At 39.0% G+C, this 14,132-nt stretch overlaps 1 pseudogene; it reads right to left on the bottom strand.

Moving 5' to 3' along the window:
• Positions 1-11,274: 11,274 nt before the first annotated feature.
• On the bottom strand, positions 11,275-12,660 carry LOC147001621 (general transcription factor 3C polypeptide 3 pseudogene; annotated as a pseudogene).
• Positions 12,661-14,132: the final 1,472 nt, after the last annotated feature.

Genomic DNA, 14,132 nt, shown 5'->3' with positions numbered 1-14,132 from the left:
TTCAGGTGCTTCTCTGCCATTCGGTATTCCTCAGGTGAGAATTCTTTGTTCAGTTCTGAGCCCCATTTTTAATGGGGTTATTTGATTTTCTGGAGTCCACCTTCTTGAGTTCTTTATATATATTGGATATTAGTCCCTTATCAGATTTAGGATAGGTAAAGAACCTTTCCCAATGTGTTGGTGGTTTTTTTGTCTTATTGATGGTGTCTTTTGCCTTGCAGAAGCTTTGCAGTTTCATGAGGTCCAATTTGTCAATCCTCAATCTTACAGCACAAACCATTGCTGTTCTATTCAAGAATTTTTCCCCTGTGCCCATATCTTCAACGCTTTTCCCCACTTTCTCCTCTATAAGTTTCAGTGTCTCTGGTTTTATGTGAAGTTCCTTGATCCACTTAGACTTGACCTTAGTACAAGGAGATAGGAATGGATCGATTTGCATTCTTCTACATGATAACAACCAGTTGTGCCAGCACCATTTGTTGAAAATGCTGTCTTTCTTCCACTGGATGGTTTTAGCTCCCTTGTCGAAGATCAAGTTACCATAGGTGTGTGGGTTCATTTCTGGGTCTTCAATTCTATTCCATTGGTCTACTTGTCTGTCACTATACCAGTACCACGGAGTTTTTATCACAATTGCTCTGTAGTAAAGCTTTAGGTCCGGCATGGTGATTCCACCAGAGGTTCTTTTATCCTTGAGAAGAGTTTTTCCTATCCTAGGTTTTTTGTTATTCCAGATGAATTTGCAGATTGCACTTTCTAATTCGTTGAAGAATTGAGTTGGAATTTTGATGGGGATTGCATTGAATCTGTAGATTGCTTTTGGCAAGATAGCCATTTTTACAATGTTGATCCTGCCAATCCATGAGCATGGGAGATCTTTCCATCTTCTGAGATCTTCTAGAATTTCTTTCTTCAGAGACTTGAAGTTTTTATTATACAGATCTTTCACTTCCTTAGTTAGAGTCACGCCAAGATATTTTATATTATTTGTGACTATTGAGAAGGGTGTTGTTTCCCTAATTTCTTTCTCAGCCTGTTTATTCTTTGTGTAGAGAAAGGCCATTGACTTGTTTGAGTTAATTTTATATCCAGCTACTTCACCGAAGCTATTTATCAGGTTTAGGAGTTCTCTGGTGGAATTTTTAGGGTCACTTATATATACTATCATATCATCTGCAAAAAGTGATATTTTGACTTCATCTTTTCCAATTTGTATCCCTTTGATCTCCTTTTGTTGTCGAATTGCTCTGGCTAGGACTTCAAGTACAATGTTGAATAGGTATGGAGAAAGTAGACAGCCTTGTCTAGTCCCTGGTTTTAGAGGGATTGCTTCAAGCTTCTCACCATTTACTTTGATGTTGGCTACTGGTTTGCTGTAGATTGCTTTTATCGTGTTTAGGTATGGGCCTTGAATTCCTGATCTTTCCAAGACTTTTATCATGAATGGGTGTTGGATCTTGTCAAATGCTTTTTCCGCATCTAACGAGATGATCATGTGGTTTTTGTCTTTGAGTTTGTTTATATACTGGATTACGTTGATGGATTTCCCTATATTGAACCATCCCTGCATCCCTGGGATGAAACCTAATTGGTCAGGATGGATGATTTGTTTGATGTGTTCTTGGATTTGGTTAGCAAGAAGTTTATTGAGGATTTTTGCATCAATATTCATAAGGGATATTGGTCTGAAGTTTTCTATCTTTGTTGGGTCTTTTTGTGGTTTAGGTATCAGAGTAATTGTGGCTTCATAGAATGAGTTGGGTAGAGTACCTTCTGTTTCTACTTTGTGGAATAGTTTGTGAAGACCTGTGATTAGAACTTCTTTGAAGGTCTGATAGAACACTGCACTAAACCCATCTGGTCCTGGACTTTTTATGGTTGGGAGACTATTAATGACTGCTTCTATTTCTTTTTTCAACCTTTTTCAGGGCTTCTCGCCTTATTCTAGGTACTACAGTGTGATTTTCTTATTTTATGACTTTTTCAGGGTTTCTCTCCATATTCCAGGTCCCACAGTGTGATTTTCTCATTTTCATCATTTTTCAGGATTTCTCGCCATTTTATGGCACTTTTCCGTGATTTTCTCCTTTTCCAATGTATTTCAGGATTTCTCACCATATTCCAGGGCTTCAGTGTGAGTTTTTAATTTTCCACGTTTTTAAGGGTTTCTCTCCATATTCCAGGTCCTTCAGTGTGAGTTTTTAATTTTCCACTTTTTTCAGGGTGTCTCACCATATTCCATGCCCTTCACTGGGAATTTTTAATTTTCGACGTTTGTCAGGGTTTCTTGCCATATTTCAGGTCCTACAGTGTGATTTTCTCATTTTTCAATTTTTTCAGGTTTTCTCACCATATTATAGGTTGTACAGTGTGATTTTTTCCCTTTTCCACGTTTTACAGGATTTCTTGCCATATTCCAGGTCCTTCAGAATGAGTTTTTAATTTTCCAGGTTTTTCATGGTTTCTCGCCATATTCCAGATCCTTCAGTGTGTGTTTTTAATTTTCCACGTTTTTCAGGATTTCTCACCATATCCAGGCCTTCAGTGTGAGTTTTTAATTTTCCATGTATTTCAGGATTTCTTGCCATATTCCAGCTCCTACAGTGTTAATTTTTAATTTTCCAAGTTTTTCAGTGTTTCTTGCCGTAATCCAGATCCTATAGTTTGTTTCCCATTTTCCAAGTTTTCATTTTTTCTTACCATATTTCAAGTCCTTCAGTATGAGTTTTTAATTTTCCATGTTTTTCAGGTTTTCTTGCCATATTCTATGTCCTACAGTGTGATTTTCGCCTTTTCCACGTTTTTCTGGATTTCTCGCCATATTTCAGGTCCTTCAGTGTGAGTTTTTAATTTTCCACGTTTTTCAGGGTTTCTCACCATATTCCATGTCCTTCAGTGTGAGTTTTTAATTTTCGACGTTTTCCAGGTTTTCTCTCCATATTCCAGGTCCTACAGTGTTATTTTCTCATTTTTCGACTTTTTCAGCATTCCTCATCTTATTCCAGGTCCTACAGTGTGATTTTTTCCTTTTCCATGTTTTTCCGGATTTCGCACCATATTCCAGGTCTTTCAGTATGAGTTTTTAATTTTCCACGTTTTTCAGGGTTTTTCGCCATATTCCAGGTCCTTCATTGTGAATTTTTAATTTTCCATGTATTTCAGGATTTCTCCCCATATTTCAGGTCCTACAGTGTGAATTTCTCCATTTCCACGTTTTTCAGGATTTCTTGCCATATTCCACGTCCTTCAGTGTGAGTTTTTATTTTTGAACGTTTTTGAGGGCTTCTCGCCATATTCTAGATACTACAGCTTGATTTTCTCATTTTACGACTTTTTCAGGGTTTCTCGCCTTTTTTTGGGTCCTACATGTGATTTTCTCCTTTTCCAATTTATTTCAGGATTTCTCACCATATTCCAGGTCTTCACTGTGAGTTTTTAATTTTCCACTTTTTTATGGGTTTCTCACCATATTCCATGTCTTTAAGTGTGAGTTTTTAATTTTCGAGGTTTTTTCAGGATTTCTTGCCATATTCCAGGTCCTTCAGAATGTGTTTTTAATTTTCCAGGTTTTTCAAGTTTTATCGCCATATTCCAGGTCCTACAGTGTGATTTTCTCATTTTCATCATTTTTCAGGATTTCTCGCCATTTCATGGGACTTTTCTGTGATTTTCTCCTTTTCCAATATATTTCAGGATTTCTCACCATATTCCAGGGCTTCAGTGTGAGTTTTTAATTTTCCACATTTTTAAGGGTTTCTCTCCATATTCCAGGTCCTTCAGTGTGAGTTTTAAATTTTCCCCTTTTTTCAGGGTGTCTCACCATATTCCATGCCCTTCACTGTGAGTTTTTAATTTTCGACGTTTTTCAGGGTTTCTTGCCATATTCCAGGTCCTACAGTGTGATTTTCTCATTTTTCAATTTTGTCAGGGTTTCTCACCATATTATAGGTTGTACAGTGTGATTTTCCCCCTTTTCCACGTTTTTCAGGATTTCTTGCCATATTCCAGGTCCTTCAGAATGCGTTTTTAATTTTCCACGTTTTTCAGGATTTCTCGCCATATCCAGGACTTCAGTGTGAGTTTTTAATTTTCCATGTATTTCAGGATTTCTTGCCATATTCCAGCTCCTACACTGTTAATTTTTAATTTTCCAAGTTTTTCAGTGTTTCTTGCCTTAATCCAGATCCTATCGTTTAAGTTTCCCATTTTCCACATTTTCATTTTTCCTTGCCATATTTCAAGTCCTTCAGTATGAGTTTTTTATTTTCCATGTTTTTCAGGTTTTCTTGCCATATTCTATGTCCTACAGTGTGGTTTTTGCCTTTTCCACATTTTTCTGGATTTCTCGCCATATTTCAGGTCCTTCAGTGTGAGTTTTTAATTTTAATTTAATTTTCGACGTTTTCCAGGTTTTTCTCTCCATATTCCAGGTCCTACAGTGTTATTTTCTCATTTTTCGACTTTTTCAGCATTCCTCACCTTATTCCAGGTCCTACAGTGTGATTTTTTCCTTTTCCACGTTTTTCAGGATTTCTCGCCATATTCCAGGTCTTTCAGTGTGAGTTTTTAATTTTCCACGTTTTTAAGGATTTCTCACCATATTCCAGGCTTTCAGTCTTGAGTTTTTAATTTTCCTCATTTTTCAGGGTTTCTCACCATATTCCAGGTCCTTCAGTGTGAATTTTTAATTTTTCCACGTTTTCTTGGTTTCTCGCCATATTCCATATCCTTCAGTGTGAGTTTTTAATTTTCCAATTTTTCAGGTTTTCTAGCCATATTCCAGATCCTTGAGTGTGATTTGTTAATTTTCAATGTTTTTCAGGTTTTCTCGACATATTCTGGGTCATACAGTGTGATTTTTTATTTTCCACCTTTTCAGGGTTTCTTGCCATATTCCAGGTCCTAAAGTGTGATTTTCTCATTTTCCACCTTTTCTCTGGTTTTCTTGCCATATTCCAGATCCTTGAGTGTGAGTTGTGAATTTTCCATGTTTTTCAGTTTTTCTTGCCATATTCTGGATCCTCGAGTGTGATTATCTCATTTTCCAAGTTTTTGTTGATTTCTAGGCATATTCCAGGTCCATCAGTGTGAGTTTTTATTTTTCCACGTTTTTCAGGGTTTCTCCCCATTTTCTGTGTCCTCCACAGTGTCATTTTCTCATTTTCCACCTTTTTCAGGTTTTCTTGCCATATTTGAGATCCTTGAGTGTGAGTTGGGAATTTTCCATGTTTTTTAGGTTTTCTCGCCATATTCTGGGTCCTAAAGTGTGATTTCTCTTTTTCTACGTTTTTCAGGGTTTGCCGCCATATTCCAGGTTCTTCAGTGTGGGTTTTTAATTTTCCACGTTTTTCAGGGTTTCTAGGATATTCTGGGCACGTCACTGTGAGTTTTTAATTTTACACGTTTTTCAGGGTTTATCGCCATATTCCAGGTCCTTCAGTGTGAGTTGTTAATTTTCCACCTTTTTTAGGGTTTCTGGTCATATTCTGGGTCTTACAGTGTGATTTTCTCATTTTCCACGTTTTTCAGGATTTCTCGAGATAATCCAGATCCTTGAGAGTGAGTTGTTAATTTTCCATATTTTACTGGTTTTCTTGCATATTCCACATCCTTCAGTGTGAGTTTTTAATTTTCTACGTTTTTTTATGGTTTCTCCCATATTCTGTGTCCTACAGTGTGATTTTCTCATTTTCTACTCTTTTCAGCTTTTCTTCTATTTTCCAGGTCCTTCAGTATGAGTTGCTAATTTTCCATTTTTTTCAGGTTTTCTCGCCATATTCTGGGCCCTACTCTGTGATTTTCTCATTTTCCACGTTTTTCAGGATTTCTCGTCATATTCTAGGTCAATGAGTTCGAGTTGTTAATTTTCCTTGTTTTTCAGGTTTTCTTGCCATATTCTGGATCCTACAGTGTGATTTTCACATTTTGCAGCTTTTTCAGGACTTCTCTCCATATTCCAGGTACTTCAGTGTGAGTTTTTAATTTTCAATGTTTTTGAGCTTTTCTTGCCATATTCTGGGTCCTACGGTGTGATTTTCTCATTTTCCAAGGTTTTTTTTTTTTTTTTTTTTTTTTGATGTCTAGGCATATTCCAGGTCCTTCAGTGTGAGTTTTTATTTTTCCACATTTTTCAGGATTTTTCGCCATAATCCAGGACCTTGAGTGTGAGTGTTTAATTTTCCATGTTTTTCAGGGTTTCTTGCCATATTCTGGGTCCTACAGTGTGATTTTCACATTTTTCAGCTTTTTCAGGACTTCTCGCCATATTCCAGGTTCTTAAGTGTGAGTTTTAAATTTTCCACGTTTTAAAGGGTTTCTCGCCATATTCTGGGTCATACAGTGTTGTTTTCTCCTTTTCTACATTTTCAGGGTTTTTTGCCATATTCCAGGTCCTAAGGTGTGATTTTCTCATTTTCCACCTTTTCTCTGGTTTTCTTGCCATATTCCAGATCCTTGAGTGTGAGTTGTGAATTTTCCATGTTTTTCAGATTTTCTTGCCATATTCTGGGTCCTACAGTGTGATTTCTCATTTTCCACGTTGTTCAGGGTTTCTCGCCATATTCCATGCTCTTCAGTGTGAGTTTTTAATTTTCCACGTTTTTCAGGGTTTATCACCATATTCCAGGTCCTTCAGTGTGAGTTTTTAATTTTCCACGTTTTTTAGGGTTTCTGGCCATATTCTGGGTCCTACAGTGTGATTTTTCTCATTTTCCACGTTTTTCAGGATTTCTTGCGATAATCCAGATCCTTGAGAGTGAGTTGTTAATTTTCCATTTTTTTACTGGTTTTCTCGCCATATTCCAGATCCTTCAGTGTGAGTTTTTAATTTTCTACGTTTTTCATGGTTTCTCCCCATATTCTGTGTCCTACAATGTGATTTTCTCATGTTCCACCTTTTTCAGGTTTTCTTGCCATATTCGAGATCCTTGAGTGTGAGTTGGGAATTGTCTATGTTTTTTAGGTTTTCTTGCCATATTCTGGGTCTTAAAGTGTGATTTCTCATTTTCCACGTTTTTCATGGTTTCTCGGATATTCTGGGTCCTTCACTGTGAGTTTTTAATTTTCCTCGTTTTTCAGGGTTTATCGCCATATTCCAGGTCCTTCAGTGTGAGTTGTTAATTTTCCACCTTTTTTAGGGTTTCTGGCCATATTCTGGGTCATACAGTGTTATTTTCTCCTTTTCCACATTTTCAGTGTTTTTTGCCATATTCCAGGTCCTAAAGTGTGATTTTCTCATTTTCCACCTTTTCTCTGGTTTTCTTGCCATATTCCAGATCCTTGATTGTGAGTTGTGAATTTTCCATGTTTTTTCAGCTTTTCTTGCCATATTCTGGGTCCTACAGTATGATTTTCTCATTTTCCAAGTTTTTTTGATTTCTAGGCATATTCCAGGTCCTTCAGTGAGAGGTTTTTTTTTTCACGTTTTTCAGGGTTTCTCCCCATTTTCTGTGACCTACAGTGTGATTTTCTCATTTTCCACCTTTTTCAGTGTTTCTCGCCATACTCCAGGTTCTTCAGTGTGGGTTTTTACTTTTCCACGTTTTTCAGGGTTTCTCGGATATTCTGGGTCCTAAAGTGTGATTTCTCATTTTCCACGATTTTCAGGGTTTCTCGGATATTCTGGGTCCATCACTGTGGGGTTTTAATTTTCCACTTTTTTCAGGGTTTATCGCCATATTCCAGGTCCTTCAGTGTGAGTTGTTAATTTTCCACATTTATTAGGGTTTCTGGCCATATTCCTGGTCCTACAGTGTGATTTTCTCATTTTCCACGTTTTTCAGAATTTCTCGCGATAATCCAGATCCTTGAGAGGGAGAGGGAGAGGGAGAGGGGGAGGGGGGGGAGGGGAGGGGGAGGGAGAGAGAGCACAGAAGCTAAGGAAGGACACTGCTTCAGTACTCTGTACTATATCCCTCTAAGATGGGCTCTCTCACTAAACCAAGACCTAGATGGGAAGCCAGAAAACTGCAGGGATCCCTCTCTCCTCACCTCTCACAGTATTGAGGTCACAGTCGTACACACACACAGACACACAAACACACAGAGCCCCCCCCCTCCAGACACACATACATACACACACACACACACACACACACACACACTTGGATTTTTTTTTTTTCTAAAAGCATGGATCCTGGAACTTTGAACTCAGGTCTGCAAGCTTTTGAAGCCATCACTCATACCCACTGATCTTTCTCTCTTCAGGGTCTCAGTACATAGCTTATGCTAGCCTCAAACTTGTAGTCTTCCTTCCTCAGCCTCCCAAGTGCTTGAAACTCTGTGCTCTCTCTCAGACTCCAAGATCCTGTTGGTTTGTCCTCTCAGGGCAGCTTTGTCGCCCAGACCTCAGGCCCTTCAGCCACTGCATATTCACTCTCTTTGTTCCTGCTGCCTTGTTTGCCTTTAGCCTCCCAGAAATTCAACCATTTGGCCATTTCTTGACATCCAGCCACTAAATGCCTTTGCAGAAAATACACAACAAAAACTCTTTATTGAGGTCTAAAAGGATGGCTCAGCAGGTAAAGGCATTTTACCTGAGTTCAACTCCTGAAACTCACATAAATGTGAAAGGAAAAGAAGCAACTCCACAAAGTTGTCCTCTGACCTCTACACACAAGACGTGGCATGCACACGTGCAGGTACACACACACACACACACACACACACACACACACACACTGATAATAAAGAAAAAACAGTTGAAATTAGGGCTTGTCCACATCTTATTCTAAGAGAAAAGAGGCTGGCAAGGGATTTGTCTGCTTTGTCAACACAGACCTATGAGCCCATGAGTATTTTCTGCCTGCTTTCAGCAGCCAAGACTCTCCCTGTCTTCCCATACAGGCGGCTAATTCCTATTCTGACAGTGTAGACTGAGATCCTTTCCTTCCTCTACGGCCTGCTTGGGAACGGATCTGTTCCTCTTCTACTGTTGCAGCTGTTTATCTCAGTTACCTCTCGTTCACAAGTGGGATGACTTATTCTCACCTCACCTTAATCAAACCACTCCTAGCCAGGTGTGCCGATGCATGTCTGTAAGCCCAGTGTGCAGGAGGCAGAGGCCACACTGCTCCAGATAGCAATATCCCAGCTAGCCAGGGCTGTCTGGTGAGGAATACTCCTCACTGGCTGAGCAATCCTGGTTTTGTGGGAATCAATATGTTTAGAGATTTTTTTTGGTGGGGGGGACATAGTTAAAAAACAAACAGAAATAACCTAAAGTCATTTGGGGTTTGATTCATACAAACAAAATGCTCTAGATGCAGTACAAATAGGGAATTAATCTGTACACAGTGGCCTGGAGATGTGCAAAGATAAAATGTTTTACAAAAGTTACCTGTTGAATACATATATTTATTAAAAACTTAAGAGGGAAATATGACAAAAAATATTGTATGAAAATTTAAAAATAAATTTATGAGAGTATAATTAAATATACATACAACATTAAATGTTAAAGGATTGCTAGTAGGCAGATCTCTTGTGCCCCCAAACTTAGGTATATATCGGGTGTATTTAAAAAAAATTGTTGTTAAACTTAATTTCTCCAGTCTTCTTTCTGCCAACTTGTACAGACTAGTTCTGGATCAAATCAGAGTAAAGGTAAGAGACACCGTTTTCCTTGATACCTTCAGTGTTCTCTTCTTCACTCTTTCTGTAAGGGAATGACTGGTTTCCATGGAGGCTTACACAGCTGTCAAGAAAGAGGCATTGAGATTCATTCATTTATTCTTATATTTAATCAACAATTTTTTAGTCCAGCTACTGTTCTAATCCTAGACATATGGTAGTGAAGAAAACACTAAAATCACAAAAGCAAAGACAAGAAAACCATGGCTCTCTGAATGCAGAGAATCAAGACATGATGATAGTATCAGGTAAGTGTTTCAGAAACATGGGGAGGGACAAGGAGGGTAAGCACAAGGAAAGCCTAGGGTACTTGTAAAAGATGGCCAGGAAGACTTACTCTGATGCTTAAGCAGAGAGTTGAAGGAGAGAGGGAGAGAGAGACAAATGGAAGAAGAGAGGTTCCAGTGAGTGGAAGAAGTGGAAGTGTTTAAAAGTATAGATTCGGGAATTGCATGCATACTCATGTGTATCCTATAAGTTTGTGTAAGTATGTGAGAATGTATAAGTGAAAATGTATATGGGTGTGCCTATGTAAGTGTGTTTTCTTTGAGTGTGTGTACAGGTGTCTTGTGAATATCCTGAATTCATAGCGCATCTGAGTGTGTGTGAGGGGTTGTATGTGTGAGAGTGTATGTGTGTGTCTGTTGGAAGTGTGTTAATGATAGTGGGGGGGGGTGTTGGTGTGTGTGAGTGTGAGAATGGTGGCATGTGACTGGGTGTTTTGGACTGAGTGCAAGTGTGTGTCAGCATGTGAGTGACAGTGAGCATGTTGAAGTGTCAGTGTGTGCTGCTGTGTGTGTGTATTCATGAGAGCATATTGATATGTGTTAGTGAGTTTGGGTGTGTGTATGTGTGTGTATGCATGTGATAGTGTGTGTGTATGAGTGAGTGTGCTTGTGTGTGTGGAAGATAGGCTTCTGCAGACCTTCACCTTTCACGTAGCTCAGTCCAGGACAGCTAAAAGCCCTGGTGTCAGGATCAGTTAGTTATGAGCTTAGTCACGCCTACATCCTTCTGCTTCTGACTAGAGTCAGAAGTCCCATCTCCAGGACCTTTCCCAGTCTCCTATAGTGGAAAAACACATTCTCCCACCGGTACCCTTCCCACCAAGTCACAAACTTGCTGGGAACTTCAACTCTTAAGCCTCTGATTTTTTTTCTCCCAAAGATTTTCCTCTTCTTTAATCCCAATGCTTTTTGAATCTCCAAATTCAAGAATGGATTTTTTTCTTTACAGTGAGAAATTGTTTTCTTGATGCTTTCTCTAAAAACATATCTGTCACTTAATAAAATACATTGGAAAAGAGAAGACATGACTGTCAAAGAATCTCTAGGGATGAAAACCACATCAACGAATATTTTTACCTTAACTTCCCAATACAAGATTGAAAAGACTCACTACCTGGGAACAGTAGGCATCACTTGTGTCCGGCATTACTGCCAACTATTCCCTGGCTTTCCTAATATGTAGACCCTGTCAATAGATGCCAAGTAACCATAAAAGCCATAAAAATAAGCAATAAAATTATATAGTAATAAGACATTGTTAGTTGGTACAGTTTCTTTTCCTGTTTCTCTTATTCTTGTGCACCTGCCCAGCTGGACATTTTAAAGAGACACTTGTAGGTTCTCTTTCCTTTCTTCCCTACTCCCTCCTTCTCTTCTTCTGGAGGTAACTACAACCTTTATTTTCTTCTGAGGTAGCTTCTTCTAATGTTTCCTTTTCTAGGATAATTTCAGAAAAAAATCTGTAATTAGCAACAAAGTTTTGCTATACTGCCTGTTGGAAATATATAATTCAGCTGCCGTGTTAATGTCTTCCATGGAGACTAAGCCTTGGTGCTTTGAGAAATTTTCTTCAATTATGTTTATAGTTGAAGTACTATCATTGGCTTCATATCATGGCTTTACACTCATGACTATATCTGTAACCAACTGCATAAAATGTTCTCCATCAGATGGAGGCAAAGATTTATAATATGCTTATAACCATCGATGGTCATTTTATGATCATCCATCTGCTCATAAATGTTTGACCCCTTCCACAGGTAACTGATGTTAGTAGGCTCATATTTAAGAGCGTTTGTATAGGAAAAAATAGCCTGCTTAATATCATCTTGTTTCAGAGACATTTATGCCAACCTAATCCATTCTTCTGTGTCACTGGAATTTAAGTGTGCAGCAATCAACTAATACTACAATGATGTCTCTATGCCACTTTGGTCCTCATACTCCATGGAAGCAAGTATAGAGAATGGCTCAGAAGCCAAAGGAGTTTGTTTTATGATTTGCATGCATATCAATATTGCCTCTTTTTGTTCTCCTGCAGCAAAGCGACTATTGGCTTCACCCTTGAGACCTTTCAGGACACTGGGGAGTTCATCTTAGAGAAGCCTCTTCTCTTTCATCATTTTTGTTTGTTTGTTTTAGGGTTGAGAATCATTTCTGACACAAATATGTCACCTGCAGTGGTTTGCTCAGGTGTTTCCTCATCATCATCCTTGTCCTCCTCTTCTTCCTCTTCTCCTTCCTCTTCTACCTCTTCTTCTTCTTCTACCACTTCCTCTTCCTCTTCCCCTTCCCCTCCCCCTCCCCCTTCCCCTCTCCCTCCTCCTCCTCCTCCTCCTCCTTCTTCTTCTTCTTCTGTCTTTCCAAGCATGGAAACAAAGATTTTGTGAACTGACTTACTTCTCTGATGTTTCTCCTTTATTGGCATCTTTGTCCTGGAAGTTAGCGGAGTCACTTCCTGTTGGTATGGGACTTTAGAATCATTACTTTTTCTTTGAGTAACGATTTTCCTTTTTCCCCAAGAATTTTCTTTTCTTGGATATTTCTCTCCTCTCATTGCCTTTTCAACTCTTCAAAGGAGATTTTCCTTTCCAGGTAGTCTGAAAAGTTCTAACTGAACTCCAACATGTCTGCTGAGCCGAAGCAGGGATGAAGCAGCAACATCTTCTCCCACTTCTTCCAACTCACCGCCAGGAATACTCCCTGTATGGGATGTACCTTTAAAGGATGATGTAAAATCCATGAGCCCACCTACCTGGTTTGGAGCATGGGAGGCTTCTGACTTTCTTAGCACATTCTTCTCTTCCCTCCAAGGACACCACCCACCTCATTACATAGATTCACACTTTTAAAAAATTTTTTTCAATTTTTTTTAAGAATCTCATACTATATTTACATCATTTCTCCCTCCCTCTACCCATTCCATCTCAAATTCATTGCATTTATGTAGATATAAGTAATATGTCTCCCTATGGCCTATTCAGACATCCATAGTGTTACTTACCCCTCCTTCTTCCCTCTCTCTTTGCCCTTCCATCCCCATTCCCACTTAAATAACACCCCTCATTTTCCCATGTTCCCCTTCATAGCACCTGTGTCCTACTATCTCCATTCTAGAGATGCTTCCCCTCTTCCCTCCTATAATTCCTTGTTACATTTTTGGGTTATGTGGTTCTTCTGCATTATATACTATTTCTAAGAAGCCAGAGCCAGAGTCCACAAATAAGAGAGATGTGGTATTTATCTGAATCTGGGTGACCTTGTATAACATTTTCTAGTTCTATCGTTCAACTGAAAATGTCATGATTTTATTTTCCTTTACAGTTGAATAGAATTTCATTGTGCATGTGTGTGTAGCATGCTTTCATAATCTAGTAATCAGCTGAAAGACATTTTGGTTGTTTCCATTTTCTAGCTATTGTGACTAGAGCATCAATAATCATGGCTGAGCAAGTGTGGATGGGCTAGGAAGTTGAGTCCTTTGGGCATCTGCCAAGGAGTGTTATAGCTGGATCATACTATAGATCTATTAGTTTTAGCAGATTCTTCATAGTGGCTGCGCTGTGTACTTGCATCTATCAATGAACACACTAAAACCTATTGGACTATATACTTCAGTTGAATAAACTATGTAATGAATTGTATATCAGGAAACTGAAGACAGTGTCCAGCTGCTTACTCCCTTCTTATTCTGGTCTGAATGCCAGCCATGACCTGATAGTTGTTGGCTGCACACCTGCTGCAGTCAGGCTGAAGGGCTTTGACTAACCTGCTTGAAAAACAATGGGAGACAGTGAAAAGCAACAGTACAAAAGCTTCTTTGGGGAAGTCCAGGTACTCCATTCATTTGCAAATTAGCAACTATCACACTCAGACTTTGAGCTCCCAGTGTGGGGGAGGTGGCTTTGAGAATCACAGAAAGGCTGTAACTTTTCTGGGAGGCTGTGCTCCAAATTAACTTTTTGGCTAAAGAGGATTTTTAGCCATAATCAAGGTCAGAGTCATACATACTGGGAGATTCAGGATCTGTGTCCAATTGACAAACTAATCTTTCAGGCAGCCATCGAGCTCCATCTTCTTTTTGTGAAAAAACACAGACCAAGCCCCATCCCCAGATTAGGACCGGGTCTGGACCCTTCTATTCATTAGTTAATGGGTCCCGCCACTTCACCATGGCATAAGAACTAGAAGTAACTGGATGTCAGTGGTGATCCG

Source organism: Mus caroli, unplaced genomic scaffold (assembly GCF_978045245.1).
Source record: "Mus caroli unplaced genomic scaffold, Mus_caroli_1 scaffold_13, whole genome shotgun sequence".
Lineage (NCBI taxonomy): Eukaryota > Metazoa > Chordata > Mammalia > Rodentia > Muridae > Mus > Mus caroli.
The sequence above is the reverse complement of the archived record's forward strand: the minus strand, read 5'-3'. Positions and strand labels throughout refer to the sequence as shown.